Genomic DNA, 18,848 nt, shown 5'->3' on the forward strand with positions numbered 1-18,848 from the left:
ACTCCAACACAAGTGGGTCTCTCACCAGTGCGCCACTCCGATGCAGGCCCAGGGCACTGCCAGAGCTCAGTCAGGACTCTGATGAGCAGCAGGAAGGGCCACATTCACCATCCTCAACTGGCAGATGCACCCAGATGCAGGAGGCCAGTTCGCAGCAGACCACAGCACCCCACAGAATGGCGACAAATGCAGGTGCACAGGCATATGAGACAGGTGAGCGAACCTCCTTCTTTGGTGGCCTGGAAGCAGCTATGTTGCAGCAGCAGCGCCTGCAGAACAAAAAGATCACTGGTTTACAAAAACAGATGCAGCAACATAATGCCAACATGGGGGGCCTGCATCACCAGCTAGAATGCCTGAATGCGCATATAGAACAGCTGCATGAGGGACAGGTCCAGGCATCGCAGGACACAAGGGAGCTCACTTCTGCTGTGCGGGAACTATGCCAGGAGCTGCGCCATGACAGGGTGAGCCACCGCAGGCAGGAGCGACGCCTCATGAACATGTTCAGGGGATTCTGTCGCTCTGTCAATAGGCTAGCTAATTCAACCTCACAGATTGCACGTCGTGAGGGGCTGCACAGGTGGAGACAGCACACAGCAGAAGGAATGTGGCTCACGGACTCGTCCAAATCACAAATGTGATAGACAACATCATGAGACACAGGTCAGCCACACCTAGTGAGCTTGGACTGGGGGATACGGAGGACATTTCCAGCCTCAGCAGCCTAGCTGTACCCGCAATGGACACCAGACGGCGCAGTGCCAGGCACAGCACTTCCACTGAGGCAGACAATCGAGGTGCCAGTGAGGCAACTGGGCACCCGAGTGGTGTGTGTGGCCGCAAGAAGTAACTGTAGCGGCCAGAGGGGTAATGAGTACACTATGAAGTATTAGTGCTTTATCTGAACTTCTATTGTTTCTATTTTTTAACTCACTTTTGTTGGTATTTGTTGGACTAACATTACCTGACATTAAGGTAATAAATTTACTTCACTACAGGTACATTTGTCAGTGCATTTGTCTTATTCATACTTACATCTGAAATGGTTGTGTGTGATGTCAGCACACCTTTGCCTTCCCTCTGCTGCACTGGTCCTGTCTGCTGGCTGTAGGGGTGGTATGGGATCATCATCCTCATCAGATTCAGTATCACATATTTCTACAGGTATGCCCCTGGTGGTAGCTATATTGTGCAAGATTGCACAAGTAGCCACTATTCTACATGTCGTCTCAGGGCTGTACTGTAGTGCCCCTCCACTTTTGAGAATGCACCGGAAGCGTCTCTTCAGCAGTCCAAAGTTGCGCTCCATCACGTTGCGGGTCGCCCTGTGTGCTGTATTGTATCTCCGTTCAGCAGGTGTTGCAGGATTGAGGTAGGGCGTCATCATGTAGGTGCGCACTGCGTGGGCACTGTCTCCTGGAAGGGACAGAGGGTATGATGAGTAAGTGAGCCATCTTACATCAGCATGCCATCAATGCGCCAGTGTACAGAGGGACAATACCTAGTAGATATCCTTCTCCAAACTCCCCAGCTAGCAGTCTGGTGTGAATGCCGCTATGGCGAAAGATGTACGAATCATGTGTGCTCCCTGGGTACCTGGCCACAAGATCAGTAATGATGTAGGAGGCATTGCATATCACCTGTATATTCATTGAATGTTGGTATTTACAGTTGCGGTACACATACTCTGTGGCTGATGGTGGACAGATTGCAACATGTGTCCCATCTATGGCACCTAGGACGTGGGGGAACTGTGCTATCTGGTAGAAATCTATTTTTGTCTGCTGTATATCCTGTGGGGTGTGGGGGAATCTGATGTACTGGTGTATCCTGCTCAGCAAGGCATTGATAAATTCATTGAAAAATCTAGAGAGGGTACTCTGTGATACCCCTCCAGCTGCTACTATGACCCCTTGATAGCTGCCTTAGGTGAGTAGGTGGAGGGAGCATAATACCTGCACATGGGTGGGTATGCTATGAGTCCTTTGTGTTCTGCTGCAGTATGGGTTGTAGCTCAGCTATCAGATCAAGTATCATGGCTGAGTTCAACCTATACCTCTCAAATATTTCCTCCTCTGTCTGGTTAAAAAGTGTAATGCGCACTCTGAAAATGCGCTCCTGTCTCCTCCTCCCTCTCCTCAAACCTGCCAGGATCCTCATTCTCCTTGGCATGACGTAGAGTGCAGCCATTGTGGAAAATAGTCTGAGGCATTCTGGGCCTCTTTATATAGGTTGCACCTGGTTACCACCTGGTTTCACTTAGTGGTATTTTGCATGTGAAAAATGCCATTCTGCGAAAAATCACAATTTGCGATTTTTTGAGGCATCGAATTGCGAAATGGATTTTGTGAATCGCATTTTGCGCCTCGCAATTTCAAACTGGAAATACCGAATCGCAAAATGCGACTCGCAAAACCAGGTCGCAACGCAAAAAATCTAAATTTTTGCGATTTCTTATTTTTGGTCTGCGAATGCCTTTCATGCATCGCAGACCACGTTTTTGCATTCGCAAATGGCCGATTTTTGTGATTCGCACCATTTGCGAATGCAAAAAAGTTTCATACATCTGGCCCATGGTTTTGTGCTTGCAATACTTTGGCTTGAAGATTGCTGTGAAGTGTCATATTGTGAAGTGTTTTGCAGAGTTGTTGTAATCAAAGTGAATGTGGCACTTTATGCTCAAAAATGTATGTGGTTGTAGTTGAGGGGTCCGTCATGGCCTAAGATCCCAGGATAATGCACAAGTGTAGAAGTCCCTTGGTTAAATTATTGTCTGCTGTGAGGTACTTGTCATGAGACGTTGTTGTCACTGCCAATAGTTTGCATTGAATGTATGTAAGTTGTTGGTTGGTATTTAGTCAATCCTAAGGGCCTACGGAGGATCTATACTGACCGGAGTTGTCAAGTTTCACTCATTGTGTAATTGTGAAAGCTACAGTCATGGAAGTGTATGGCCGTACAGCTTTGAAGTGTTTGAATTCCTACCTATAGTGTGCAGACAGGTTGGTTTTTGATCGCAATATTTTGCACTAGATGTGAGTGAGTGATTGTGTGAGAGACAACTGAAAAGCGATTGCAGATGTTTAATGAAGTGTGATGTCATATTTGTGCCATGCTGGTATAGGTTAGGTTAGTGGCAAGCCGCAATGGTATTGGTGGACAGTGTCACACTGCAATTGGTTGAGAACCTTGAGAGCAAAGGACTGTGGGATTGAAATGATTTCCTAATTTGATCGCAAGTTGTGGAATAAATTGAATTTGACCAAAAATGAAATTTTCCAAAGAATTAAAGAGTGCGTTAAGGGGACATGGGTTTGTTCCAGTTAGAGAAGGTATAGAAACACCACCCAAAGGATCTCAAAGTTATACTGTGTCATCCAGGCAAAGGTTTTCATGCATGTCTTTGGCTTGGACAATGGTGTAGAATTACAGAGAAAGAAGGTGCTTTAGCTTTTCCATGATACTGACCATTACATTTCAGAATTTTAGACAATGTGAGGTGAAGAATGTATGAATTGAGACAATCTCCAAGAGCGGCACAATTTGAATCCCTTAGTGTTTGGGAATTTGTTGCACATGAAAGAATGTTGGCTAAATATGACAATAGAATGCAGAAAGCAATTAAGACACGTACAGAAGGTAAATGGGATGCAGAACAGAAGATATGGAGAGCTGATATATTTGATGGAGTTAGAATGTTTCCAGCTATTTCAAAAGAAGGCGATGGAAGTACAAAACCTAAGACTTGAAAGAAACAGGCAGAGAAAGCAGGGCAGACAATCGAAGCTGAGAGCAAAAAGACTGTAATGTGATTCAGATAATTAATTTATAAATCACTTACTAATGAATTGCCCACTATCGTATCATTCAGTTCAGCCAAGAATGAGGGGTGAAGCAGTACAGAATGTAGTCCCGAATGTGCCAACTGCTACAGGTGCACACACTCCAAATTGTTCCAGTTACACCCGTAAATTCAGAGACACGTGTCCGTGGTCTATCCACCAGTTACGACAGGTAACACAGTTCAGCTGTTAATCAAATGGTCCCAGTTCCTAATCTGCCAAAGAATGCAGACACCTTATATGAATCAGCCTGTTCAAAATTGTATCCCGCATCAGTCAGTACCAATGTTTAGTGTAGTTCAATCAAGGCCAAATGCTACCTAGACTTGAGCGGAGTGTGTGGAGTCGCGCTAAGCAGAACTCTGCAAAGTGGCAAGATAACTCCACGGTGTTACACGGAGTTCCCTGAGCAGGTGGAGTTCTACCTTACACCTGTTTGTGTTGCATTTGACATCAAGCGCAACACGAAGTACGCACTCACGTTCAAATTCTTGCATGAACAGCAGCACCACACGGTTTGCAGAGTCGCAGCCATCTTATTTTTCATTATATTTGTGGTGCTGGGCCTGTTTTTTCCATCCTCAATTCATAATTATCCCCCCAATTAATATACCCCTCATTTTTATTTATTTTATTATCATCTTCTTTTCTACCCCTATATTTTTAAGTTTAAAAAAAAATGTTTTTGCACTTTTGTGTGACTTTTTGTATTTTTCTTTATTTTTCCCTTTACTTCCTTCCTTCTCCCTAAATTCTTAGCTTTTTACCCATCACCATGGCAGATCAGGGCAACGATCAGGGGAGTGGCAGCGCCAGCCCCCCACTCCCAGACAGCCAGCAGCCACCTATCTTGTGGGTGGTGGTGCCACAAGGGAGTGCAGCCCTTGCGAATCCTTTCAGAGGAATGGTATTTTATGTGCAGCGCCACCTACCCTCTATGCTGACACTATGGCCTGCATCAGTTACCCCCTGCAGGAGCATCAGCTTTGTTGGGCTAGGGTGCGCCAAAGAGTCAGGGCCACAACCCAGGTCCAGTGTATCACCCAGCAGCTGAGGCACTGCTGGGCAGATATAATCAACCATGAGCAGGACCTGCTCAACCTGCTAGGCATTGAGATTCCAGGGCTTGGTGAGTAATATATTATTGTGTTTGTGTTTTACAATGCTAAAACAAATTCTGAATAGCATGCTGCTTGCACTCCGAGGTAAGTTATGTTTAGTTTACGTTAAGAATATTATATATTATGTGATCCAGTTAGAGCTAGGCAGGTGCTTGATGCTACATCATACAACTTGTAGGCATTTGCTTTGGCTGATTATTTAAGAAGCCATTGCAAAGCAGACTCCTCTGTCCTCCTGTCTCCATAGTGGATTAGTAGTAGTAGTGAGTCAGTGTTCTCTATGACTTATGTCTATGTATCTCGTACAGCCCCAAGCTATTTCACAATGATGCAAGTATAGATCTATGCACTGCAAAAAAGGCAGATTGAGTTGGTCCATCAAAGAGGGTTGAGAAATGGGAATAGAATCAAACATCATTCACTGCAATGCACTTGTTCTAAATTTAGTCCTTGCGAAGGATAATTTGGAATGGGGATTTAGGAGTGTAGCAAACTCAACAATAGTCAATCATACTAGTACCGTATGTAATCTAATTTAATTACAATGTTATTACATTTGCTGTTATATTATAATTTTGCGAAGATTAATGGTTCCCCTAATGTATTTTTTTTATCTTCTTTATTTCTTACATCAGCACTCAAGGGCAAGAAGAGGGGCACTATAGCTGATCGGGCAGGAGCTGGAGAGGTACTGACCATCATTGCCAATGCTCATGGCTCTGCTCACCCCACTAAGTCCTATTATTTAATATTATGATTTCTCTAATGTTTGCCTTGGTTACTGCTTATACAGTTGCCAAGTTTTGTCCAACACCCCGTCCAATTTTTGTTTAATTACTGATATACCTGCATTTTTCTGTCTTTCATTGACAATTTAGTATTCCACACCTTCATTGTGCTGAAATGATTCTGAGTCATTATCATCATAGGCTATAGCTCTGCCCCTCCATTATGCAAAGCTTTTGGTTGGCTGACTACCTGGCTTTTCTAACATTCCAACAAAGTGCCCAGAGTGATATTTTTGATAGAACATACTGTAGTGCTAACCAAACTGTAATGATGTATTGCAGTTGCATTCGTTTGATTAAAAAAATAAGAAGGTGGTGTACCTGGCATATAAAAACTGTATACGGTTTGTTCTAACCACACCAACCAGTGGAGCCATCCACCATTCCACTGCTGCAGGAGCAGATGGAGTGGAGGAAACACAGCATCAGGGATGGGTGATGGTAAGCCACATTGCTTGTTTATTAACAATTATTTTTACTCACTCGATACAAGGGCATTGCCATTATCAGATCTGTGAACCCCAGCATTACGGCTACAGCAGTGGTTGGGGTAGTATGGTCTCTTCTATCTACAACTTGGCAAAAGAACACATAGGGGGTGATTCTAACCCTGGCGGTCGGTGATAAAGCGGCGGCCAACCCGCCAACAGGCCGGCGGTCCAAAAAATGGAATTCTGACCCTGGCGGCAACCGCCAACACAGCCCGCCACATTAACACTCCGACCGCCACCGCGGTACAGACAAACAGCGCGGCGGTCACCGCCAACAGGCAGGCGGCAGACAATGTACCGCCCACAGTATTACAACTCACCAATCCGCCACCTTTTCCGGGGCGGGAGCCCCGCCGATAAAAACACGGCAGAAACAGACTACGGACGGGAAAACGCTCACCAAAACACACTCCACGAGTACGGAGGACAGCATGGAACCCGAATTAAACATCCTACCTGCACTCGTCTACCTGCTCATCTACCACGAGTACGAACTCCGGCGCAGACGACAACGGTGAGTACTGCACCTACGACACACGGGAGGGGGGAGGTGGAAAGGTTACGGGCACACACATATGCGACCCCCACCCCCCCAAACTATGTACACACCAATGCAGAGCAACAATGCACAGTGACACCACCCAAACCCCCCTGAAAAATGCAAAGACATAATTAAATTTTGAACCAAATTTTTATATAAAAAATAGACTCTGATATGTATCGGCAACTATGCAAAATATCCATAACAAAATAATACTATACACACTGCCATGGAGAACCGAGGCAATTAGTTCGCTACATCAAAGTCAAATGGAACAGTCCGTGGGCTACAGTGTAGCGACACAAGGGCAAAGCCCACACAGGAGACCTGAGTCCTTTGGAGAGAACACTGCAGGGGCATCTGATGAAAATACTACAGGCACCTCAGGGGGAAGGGAAGGGGGGGGCACCACAGCCACATGAGTCCACGACGCCAGATCCACGAAGGGGCCACCATGCCCACTGTGCCATCCTGGGGAGTGCAAAGCCACAGTCTCTCAAGTCTCTACAGTGGGTGGGTTGCCCACTCTGCCATCCTGGGGAGTGCAAAGCCACAGTCTCTCAAGTCTCTACAGTGGGTGGGTTGCCCACTGTACCATCCTGGGGAGTGCAAAGCCACAGTCTCTCAAGTCTCTACAGTGGGTGGGTTGCCCACTGTGCCATCCTGGGGAGTGCAAAGCCACAGTCTCTCAAGTGGATAACAGTCTCCACTGGTCAAGGAGGAGGCATGGTGGGCACAGTGAACCATAAACAGTGCTTGAGATGAAGGGGCCCAGCGGAGCGTTGCTTGAGACGGCGGGGCCCAGCGGAGCGGTGCTTGACAGGAAGGGCCCAGCGGAGCGGTGCTTGACAGGAAGGGCCCAGCGGAGCGGTGCTTGAGATGAAGGGGCCCAGCTGAGCGGTGCTTCAGACGGCGGGGCCCAGCGTAGCGGTGCTTGACAGGAAGGGCCCAGCGGAGCGGTGCTTGAGATGAAGGGGCCCAGCGGAGCGGTGCTTGAGATGGCGGGGCCCAGCGGAGCCGGGCTTGAGATGAAGGGGCCCAGCGGAGCGGTGCTTGAGACGGCGGGGCCCAGCGGAGCGGTGCTTGACAGGAAGGGCCCAGCGGAGCGGTGCTTGAGATGAAGGGGCCCAGCGGAGCGGTGCTTGACAGGAAGGTCCCAGCGGAGCGGTGCTTGAGATGAAGGGGCCCAGCGGAGCGGTGCTTGAGACGGCGGGGCCCAGCGGAGCAGTGCTGACAGGAAGGGCCCAGCGGAGTGGTGCTTGAGATGAAGGGGCCCAGCGGAGCGGTGCTTGAGACGGCGGGGCCCAGCGGAGCGGTGCTTGACAGGAAGGGCCCAGCGGAGCGGTGCTTGAGACGGCGGGGCCCAGCGGAGCGGTGCTTGACAGGAAGGGCCCAGCGGAGCGGTGCTTGAGACGGCGGGGCCCAGCGGAGCGGTGCTTGAGATGAAGGGGCCCTGCGGAACGGTGCTTGAGACGGCGGGGCCCAGCGGAGCGGTGCTTGACAGGAAGGGCCCAGCGGAGCGGTGCTTGAGATGAAGGGGCCCAGCGGAGCGGTGCTTGAGATGGCGGGGCCCGGCGGGGCCCAGCGGAGCGGTGCTTGAGATGAAGGGGCCCAGCGGAGCGGTGCTTGAGACGGCGGGGCCCAGCGGAGCGTTGCTTGAGACGGCGGGGCCCAGCGGAGCGGGGCTTGAGATGAAGGGGCCCAGCGGAGCGGTGCTTGAGACGGCGTGGCCCAGCGGAGCGGTGCTTGACAGGAAGGGCCCAACGGAGCGGTGCTTGAGATGAAGGGGCCCAGCGGAGCGGTGCTTGAGACGGCGGGGCCCAGCGGAGCGGTGCTTGACAGGAAGGGCCCAGCGGAGCGGTGCTTGAGACGGCGGGGCCCGGCGGGGCCCAGCGGAGCGGTGCTTGAGATGAAGGGGCCCAGCGGAGCGGTGCTTGAGACGGTGGGGCCCAGCGGAGCGGTGCTTGAGACGGCGGGGCCCAGCGGAGCCGTGCTTGACAGGAAGGGCCCAGCGGAGCGGTGCTTAACAGGAAGGGCCCAGCGGAGCGGTGCTTGAGATGAAGGGGCCCAGCGGAGCGGTGCTTGAGACGGCGGGGCCCAGCGGAGCGGTGCTTGACAGGAAGGGCCCAGCGGAGCGGTGCTTGACAGGAAGGGCCCAGCGGAGCGGTGCTTGAGATGAAGGGGCCCAGCGGAGTGGTGCTTGAGACGGCGGGGCCCAGCGGAGCGGTGCTTGAGACGGCGGGGCCCAGCGGAGTGGTGCTTGACAGGAAGGGCCCAGCGGAGCGGTGCTTGACAGGAAGGGCCCAGCGGAGCGGTGCTTGAGACGGCGGGGCCCAGCGGAGCGGTGCTTGACAGGAAGGGCCCAGCGGAGCGGTGCTTGAGACGGCGGGGCCCAGCGGAGCGGTGCTTGAGATGAAGGGGCCCAGCGGAGCGGTGCTTGAGACGGCGGGGCCCAGCGGAGCGGTGCTTGAGACGGCGGGGCCCAGCGGAGCGGTGCTTGACAGGAAGGGCCCAGCGGAGCGGTGCTCTTTTGCACGGCGGGCCCTGTTCAGCAGTGCTCTTCTGCACGGCGGGCCCTGTTCAGCGGTGCTCTTCTGCACGGCGGGCCCTGTTCAGCGGTGCCTATCTTCACGGCGGGCCCTGTTCAGCGGTGCCTATCTTCACGGCGGGCCCTGTTCAGCGGTGCTCTTCTGCACGGCGGACCCTGTTCAGCGGTGCCTATCTTCACGGCGGGCCCTGTTCGGCGGTGCTCTTCTGCACGGCGGGCCCTGTTCAGCGGTGCTCTTCTGCACAGCGGGCCCTGTTCAGCGGTGCACATCCAGTAGGTTCAAGGGAGCCAGACCTGGCCTGGACTCCGTGCTCAGACGCCCTCCGACCGTGATGTTCCTGGGCCCTTCGGTGACAGAGTCCTGGGCCCTTTGGTGTCCTCCTTTACAGCTGGGATGTGGCATGTGGGGCCCACCTGCTCCGCGCTCCTGCTGGCTGACGTCTCCGCCCTGCTGCCCTTACGCTCCTTAGATGGGGCTCTCGGGCCCTTGCCTCCCCTAGACGTTGTGGCTGGTGAAGTGGGCGAACTCTGCTCCTTGGGGGCAGCCGTGTCAGTCTTCGCACGGCGGCCCTTGTGTTTCCTGGTCCTCTTGCCGGGGGGGGGGCTGGATGTGTCCTTGCTGCTGATGGAGGTGTCACTGCTGGCAAAGGGTGGACTCCAGAACCCATGCACAACAGTGACACCCGAAGTTGGGCTGGTGGTGGCTGTGGTGCTCTTGGGACTCTTTGCAGATGGAGGGGGTAGGTCATCGGAGGGGAAGAGGTCAAGATTAGCCAGGAAAACTTTTTTAGGGCCAAGGTAAAAGGTAGGAGAAGTGGAGATGGAAGTGGAGGAAGAGGATGTGGTTGTAGGAGAGTCAGGTGTGCTGTCATTGGGTGAAGGTGCAGGTGCTGTAGGCTATTGTGAGGTGGATGTCTGTTGGGTGGGTGTCTGCCTGCGTTTGTGTGTCTTGGAAGGGGTGGTGACAGACACAGTGGGAGAGGACACAGGGGACGTGTAAATGGCAGTGGGGGTGGTGACTGCACGCGTGCGGACTGTACAGGAGGGTGTGGTGGTGATGGAAGCACTGGCTGATGTTGGTGTGCATGCAGGTGTGAGTGTCGACGTCACAGGGAGGGAGGAGGGAGACGAGGAGGAGGGGGACACAGGGGTGGTAGTGACTGTTGGGATGTCTGCATCTGTGTGTTGCTTGGGTGAGTGTTTGTGGGATCTCTGGTGCTTGTGTCTGGATGAGCTGCCCTTGGGTGTTGAGGTGTGTGCAGGCTGGTCAGATGGTGTGGATGGGATAGGCTGAGGAACAGGAGACAGAGACAGGGTGGAGGCAGTCAGAAGAGGGAGGCTGGAAACAGGGACAATGGCTGCCGTCAGTGCTGAGGCCAGAGCATTGAACGATCGTTGATGGGCAGCCTGACCCGAATGAATGCCCTCCAGGTAGGCATTGCTCCGATGCACCTCCCTTTCTACCCCCTGGACGGCATTCAAAAGGGTAGTCTGCCCAACAATGAGTGTCCTGAGGAGATCAATGACCTCCTCACTGAGGGCAGCAGGGGTAACAGGGGCAGGGGCTGAGGTGCCTGGGGCGAAGGAGACACCCGCCTTCCTGGGTGAGCGGGCACGGAGCGTAGGCTGAGGGGCTGCAGGGAGGGCGGGGCTGGTGCGCTGGGTGGCGGCTGTACCTGTAGAGGCGGGGGGCCCGGATGTTGCCGACGCCGCTAGGGAGCTCCCATCCGAGGACGTGTCGCTGTCGCTGCTCTCACCAGCGGTCCCCGTTGTGGTGCTCCCCTCGCCCTCCGGCTCACTTGGGCCCTCGGTGTCTGTTCCTGTGCCCACCGGGGCCTTGTGGCTTGCAGCTCCCTCGTGCTCCGATGCCAAATCTCCTCCGCCTGATGATGCTAATGCACACATGCACAAGAAGATGAAGAAGAAGGGTGGAGGGAGAAAGAGAAGACCTGGTTGAGTGCATGCAATGTCAACACCGTTGGCGGAGAGGACAGACACAGGAGCCGCATGCACTAAGCCACGCATTCGGGGCACACTACTCAGTACTTCTGACTCGGACAACAGGTCAGGAGACGACAAACGCGCACATGTGTGAGGCTGGACCATCAATAGCTGGACTTGTCACCCTACGGAGGTGGGGGCCGGGAGCACAGGGCCATGCCTAAGGGAGAGGACTACACTACAGAAAGCGCCCTGGCCTAATGTCACCCCCAACCCTCCTTCCCCACCCAGACGCCTCCACTGCGCAGAAAGATAGCTGAATGTGCTGATACTCACCCCCTTGTGTCTGCTGTGATGCTCTCAAGCGCCCATCCAAATCAGGGTAGGCCACCGCCAGGATCCGGGACATCAGGGGGGTCAGGGTACGACTGGCACCCCTCCTAGGTTGGGAGGCTATCCCCAGCAGTGACTCGGCGGTCTTCCTGGTTCCGCGGCGGATGTCCTCCCCCTCTTGCGGCAGTGGGTGCCCCGTCTGACGTGGACCCCGAGGGCCCGGTCTTCCTTGGCGATGGCACGCCAAATCCCGACTTTCTGATGGGCGCTGACCTATGTGACATGTACAGGGTGGGAAGGAAACATTCATCAACTTACTGCATGTTAGATGTGATTGGCCCCCCCTCCCCAACCTTGCAATATAGTACATGCTCTCATCTGTCGTGCGTTGCACTCCTCATTCGCCCCCCACCCCACCAACTTACATCCACCCCACTCCACACAGGCATCGCCCATTCCATGTGCACCCGGTGTACTCACCTGTTGGTCTGGAGGACCGTAGAGTAACGCATACTGGGGGAGGACCCCATCCACGAGCTTCTCCAACTCTTCAGACGTGAAGGCAGGGGCCCTTTCCCCAGTCGCAGCAGCCATTGTCACTTCCAGACCGAGTTCACAGCAGCACTTGCAGTATAGGTCCTCTCCTGTGGATGATCAGGTCTCGAGTGATTAAGCAGATAGAAAATGGCGGTCACGCCCGCGGCGGTGCGTACCGCGACCGCCGGCGCACATCGTCATTGGCTCCTGAAACCCATAGGCTTCAATGTTATCCAATGCGGCTCCTTCGACCGCCTACCGCCACGGTGTGCTCCGCCAGCGCAGTGACCTCACATCCCATTGTCCCACTTCACAGGTCAGGCAGCCGCCATTTCAAGGGCCCACATGGCATAATCTCTACTGCGACACACAGGCCTAGGCCTGGCATTGCCACACATACACGCCTTTCAATACCTAGATAACCGTGTGCCATGCAAGCAGTGGTGAACGTACCAGTGATTATCTTGACTCTGTGCTCCATGTTGTCCTTCCTAGGCACCGTCCGCTGGGATTTGCGAGGAGAAGGATGAATCCTCGCATGTACCGACCGCTGGTGGACCTGTCGACAATGGAAGAACGCCACATCATACTACGATACCGACTTGACCGTGCCACTATCCATGAACTGTGTGCCCAGCTGGAGCCAGCCCTGATGTCCCCCATCTGCCAACCCACAGGAATTCCCCCTCTGGTGCAGGTGCTGTCAGTCCTCCATTTTCTTGCAAGTGGCTCATTCCAGACAACAGTGGCCATGTCATCTGGAATGTCTCAGCCAATGTTTTCTAAGGTTTTGTCTAGAGTGTTGTCTGCCCTGACGAAACACATGCGGAGTTACATTATATTCCCTGAGGAGGTTGATTTGCCCACTGTGAAGGGTGATTTTTATGCCCTTGGACATATTCCCAACATAATTGGTGCCATTGATGGGACCCATGTAGCCTTAGTCCCCCCAAAAGACGATGAGCAGGTGTACAGAAACAGGAAGAGTTACCATTCTATGAACGTCCAGGTGGTCTGTTTGGCTGACCAGTACATCTCCCATGTGAATGCAATGTTCCCTGGTTCAGTGCATGACGCGTATGTGATGCGTAATAGCAGCATCCCTTATGTGATGGAACAGCTACAGAGACAACGTGTGTGGCTAATAGGTGACTCTGGTTACCCCAACCTGCCTTGGCTATTGACCCCAGTGAGGAATCCCCGGACCAGGGCTGAGGAACGGTACAATGAGGCCCATGGGCGAACTAGGAGGATCATAGAAAGGACCTTTGGGGTTCTGAAGGCCAGGTTTAGGTGTCTGCATATGACAGGGGGATCCCTGATGTACTCACCAAAGAAGGTGTGCCAGATCATCGTGGCCTGCTATATGCTTCACAATCTGGCATTGCGACGTCAGGTGCCTTTCCTGCAGGAGGATGGTCCAGATGGTGGTGTTGAAGCAGCTGTGGAGCCTGCGGAGAGTGAAGAGGAGGAAGACTCAGACGACGACCCAGACAACAGGGACAGAGTTATCCAACAGTATTTTCAGTAGCACACAGGTAAGAATCACACACGCCATTTTCATTTTCCTGAATGCCTCGTGCTTCTCAACTTTGTCTATGACCCCCCAGTTATTTGAAACTGATGTTTGATTCTCCCTTCCCTTTTCAGTGCTGTATGACCCACTGCGTGACTTCTGCTTGGTTAGCCCATGGACTAATGCTTATTGATCTCGGTATGTGTTCAGCACAAAGTTTACAGAACATAATTGATCGGTAATGTGTTTTACATTTGTAAATAATACAGCCTGACTCCAGCATGATTTCAGTGCATTGCGTGATTTATTTTTGGTGCTAGATGATGGTACATGATATTCACACGGTGATGGGTGGGGGGTGGAGTAATGTCCATGGCAGAGTCCAGTTCTCAGTCTCACAGGTGCATTGTCCATATGCCTGTGGAAGGATGGAGCAGGGGCAGTTCAAGGTTGGACAGGGTGGCAATGTGGGACAGTGGGATGACTTCAGGGGGTATCTCATGCTGGCGGGGGTCTTGACATCCTACTCTGTCTTTTTTTTGGATCTCAGGCTCCTCTTGCGGGGTGGTTGTTCTTCAGCAGGAGGTGGGGTTCTGGTGGCCTGTCGTTGTGGTGGGGCCTCCTGTCCACTAGCGCCGGCGGAGGTGGTAGGCTGTTCCTGGTCCGGGCTAGTGACAGGGGCCCTGTGTGGTGCCACATGGTCCCGCAACGTGTCTTCTGTCCGGTGGAGGGCCTGGACTATGCTCCCCATGGCGGTAGAGATGTTGGTGAGATGATTGTTGAACCCCATGTAGAGTTCCTCCTGCTGTGCCTGGATCTCCTGGAACCTGGCCAGTACAGTCGCCATCGTCTCTTGTGAGCGGTGGTAGGCTGCCATGATGGTGGTGAGGGCCTCTTGGAGAGTCGGTTCCCTGGGCCTCTCCTCCCCCCCCTGTCGCACAGCAGCCCTCCGAGTTGCCCTGTTTCCCCCGGACTCTGTCCCCTGGACGGTGTGCCCACTACCACTGCCCCCAGGTCCCTGTTGTTGTTGGGGTGGTGGGTTAGCCTGGGGGCCCTGTAGTGGCAGACACACCGCTGATTGACCTGTCCTAGAGACAGAGCCATGGGCCCGCTGGGTGGGAGCTGTGCTGTTGTTCCCAGAGGGGGTTGGGTCTGCTGTGGCCTGTGTGTGGGGAAGCGACTGTCCAGAGGTCCCCGATGGTCCGGGCTGGTCATCAGGTTCCAGGTCGACAGAGCTGCTGTCATCACTGGGTGCCTCTTCCGGGGGGGGGGTGGACATTTCTGGACCCTCTTGGCCGGTGTGTTGGCGTTCGGGTCCTGCATGGGGTAAGAGAGTATGGTTATTGTTTCTGTGTGTGCTATTGTGTGCGATTTATGGGTGCCCTTGTCCCCCAGTGCTGTCATTCCCTTGGGGGAGGTGTTGTGGGGGTGTTTGGGGGGGGGGGTATGTGCAGTGGTCATGCTTAGGTGATGGGTGTCCATAGTTTGTGGTGGCATGCAGGGGTTGGTGTTGGGTGGGTTGTGCTGGGGAGACATTCTCAGGGAGGATGTGTGATGGGGGGTTGGGGGTGAGGGTGGTGGTGGGGGTTGGCATGCTGGGGGGGGGTGAAGTAGTTGAGATTGTACTTACCAGAGTCCATTCCTCCGTGTACTCCAGCGAGGCCATCAGGATGCAGGATGTTTAGTACCTCTTGCTCCCATGCTGTGAATTCGGGTGGTGTGGGTGGGGGTCCCCCGCCAGTCTTCTGCACTGCGATGTTGTGTCGCGAGACCATCGAGCGCACCTTTCCCCGTAAGTCGTTCCAACGTTTGCGGATGTCCTATCGATTTCTGGGATGCTGTCCCACCGCGTTTACCCTGTCCACGATCCGCTGCCATAGCTCCGCCTTCCTGGCTATAGTGGTGTGCTGCACCTGTGAGCCGAAGAGCTGGGGTTCGACTCTTATGATCTCCTCCACCATGACCCGGAGTTCTTGGTCCGAAAAGCGTGGGTGCCTTTGGGGTGCCATGGGGTGGTGTGGATGAGGTGTGGGGTGGTGTATATGGTGAAGAGTGTGTTGGTGTGTGGTGCTTTGTGCTTCTATGTGGTGTGTGTGATGGTGTAGTGTGCCTCTGTGTGATGTAGCTCTCTATTCTGCGATGTGTCTTTCTCTCCTTCGTCTATGATCTTCGGTCGTAGGGGTTTGTGGGTGATGTGGGTGTGTGTTTTATAGTTGGTTGGATGTCTGGGAGTGTTGTTTGTATGTGTGTCAGGTGTGTGTATTTCAAATTGTCCAATGTGGCTGTGTTTTGGAGCTGTGTGTGTATTTTGAGCGCGGCGGTGTGTACCGCCAATGGAATACCGCGGTTGAAAGACCGCCACGTGGATTGGTGGGTCAGAATGGCATGGGCGTGTTTGTGTTGGCGTGACGGTGGAGGTTTGGTCATCTCCAGTTTTCCGCGGCCCGCTGATGAGGCGGCCTTCCTTGGATGTCGGGATTTTGGCGGTTTCACCGTTGTGGGTCAGAATGACCGTGGCGGTTTACCGCGGCGGTAGAATGGCGGACTTCTGACCGGCGGTAAGGGCCTTTTACCGCCGAGGTCAGAATGACCCCCATAATGTATGCTAATAATGATGGTTTGATGGATACAGGAAAGAACGGAAGGTTGAAAGAAAGGATGGGTGAAAGGGTGAAAGGAAAGAAAGCATGGGTGTATGAAAAAGAATGCATGGGTGACTATTGGGTAAATGGATGGATGGGTAAAAGGATGGCTGAAAAAAGGGTGGATAGTAGGTACTGAATGGATGGATAAACGACTGTGAATTTGGATGACAGAAAGTTAAACTTAAATCATGTGGCTATGAGTGAATATAATAGGAAGAATGAAAGGATGATTGAATAATTACTTGGATGAATAAAGAAGGGAGCTCTTCTGTAGAGGGGGGTGCTGCTCACCTACTTTGTGTTTATCATTTATGGTTATTAAAGCTATGGTTAAAAGTGGGGTGTATTTTAATTTGTCTTCTAGTCCCTTGACTCACTGTATTTGGTAAATGAGGCAGATATGTTTTCCATCATCATTCATCAATCCGCTCCCTGCCCATGGCATTTTCCCACCCATGACTGAAGAAGTGTGGTGCAGTGTGTCCATAAAAGATTTATTTTACGCCTGTACAGATATTTCCCTTTAGACTTTTGCTATACAGTAACTGAATAAGCCAAAGTTTAAGCACATGCTGAATTAATGATCAGTGATGCCCCTCTATTCTTCTATAGCAAAAGCTCTACCTACCTAATCCCTCTGCCTTAAGTCAAGTTTACTTTCCTTCCTGCCCAGTAAAAGAATTTGTTGGAAAGAATTTGTGATGGTGGGAGAGGCCAGTGATTAAAGTATGACTAGTAAGCACCCAATTTGATTTCAGGTTTGGTATAAGGGATACTCTGTGACAAACATGCCAAATACAATCTGTATAGCCCATTCATTTCCCTGTAGTGGAGTGCATTGTTTTCCCCACATCTACTTATGACAGACAGGAAGTAATCTGCATTTTATACATAACATATGACGTATCCAATATTTACTCATCTGTCTCTTTGGAGTCAGGATAGAAACTAAGTGAAAGGGATTTGGGGAGGAGCATGGCCATTGTAATTAAAGGTCAATAATTGTCAGCTACAGCTGCCCCAGCTGCAGACAGTAGCATAGTATTTGAAGCGCTGGCTAGCATGCCTCCAATAATTTGGCACAACAACGAGTACTCCATAGTGCATAAGGCCTTACTCATAAATGAGAGGTAATTCATTTTTCATTTTCACTAAATGTGCCTGTTTAGTTACTAGAAAAGCCTTTAAAAGAAAAAAAAAATGAAATCACTGTTTTTTTTTTATCTGTTGTTATTCTGCTTTAATTCTTTTCTACCAGACAGTTTGTGCTTTTTATGTGAGGCATGTGTGGGTAAACAAAGAAATAAAATGACCTTGTGACTCTTCTAATCATAATCACATCAAATTCCAATATCCCCAGAGGACCGGCAATGTAGTGCTACTGTGCCACTCATGACCTAGTTTTGAAGAAGTGTTTGTTCAGAAATTGTTTAAAAATTGTCTTTTGTTTCTTCTTTTTCTCAATACATCTACTCCTGCTCAACGACAACCACCAACTAGGCAGGAGATAGTGGCCCGTCTGCGGTGACAGCGGCTGGGGAATATCCAAGCAGAATATTGGCAGCGGGTGGTCGTGAAGGAAGAAAAGTTCGAACCAGTTGCCTCAGACCCAAGAGTCATCAGAGTAGCACACCAGCCACCCAGCCAGTACATCGTCATTGCCGCCACCAGTAAGCAGGGTCCCTGACTGCATCTGATACTGTACCCTCCTGCTCCAACAGGGCATTGTTAAATCACATCCTACAGTGGATGGACTGCATGGAGAGCTGGCTCGCCAGGATTGAGAACAGTTTGAACCAGTTCCGGACCCATATAGACAGTGCCCTCTTCTAGGCCTTTTTATATGTTTTTTTTTGTTTTGGTGGGAGGGACTTGTGGGTGGAGAGGATGGGGAGGTAGTTGGGATAGACTTTGGACTTTTTGTTAAACTTTTTGGTGACGGAATTGTTATTTGTTCGGGGAGAGGGGTGGGACTGTTATGTGTGGAGAAGGAGGACTTTCTATTTGTAAATTATTAAAGGGGATAATTTATTTTCTTCATTTGAAACTCAAATCTTTGTTTTGGTGTCTTAGTTTGCGCTGCTGTTTTTTAGTGTAATCTGTTTTTTAATCAGTTAAAAAAATTTATGGCATTTACTTTTACCCTTGATCTATTGCCATCTATAAATATATATTGACTAGGAGGGGATTGCTGTCATGCCTATTTTGCCTATAAAACCTATTACACACAGACAACATCTTCTTCAGTAGAAGTTAATTACTAATTAAACAAGTACACTTCAATCCATAGTTCTTCTTTTACCTGGATAGACGAAGCAAGGGAGTCTTCTTACTGCAGGGTTTTTCCTAAGGTAGTTTATTAAGGGGATAATAGGTAGTAGTGGTAGCAGGCTAGGGCTCTAACAGTGAAGATAGAATGTGTCCCTCCCACTTATGCAAACACTAACTGCAGCATTAATCAAAGGGTAATCCATCTCTTTCAACTAGATTGAAAGCAAACAGAGACTTAGTGGGTCATATATCATAACTTTAGGAAGACTGA

Source organism: Pleurodeles waltl, chromosome 8, assembly GCF_031143425.1.
Source record: "Pleurodeles waltl isolate 20211129_DDA chromosome 8, aPleWal1.hap1.20221129, whole genome shotgun sequence".
NCBI lineage: Eukaryota > Metazoa > Chordata > Amphibia > Caudata > Salamandridae > Pleurodeles > Pleurodeles waltl.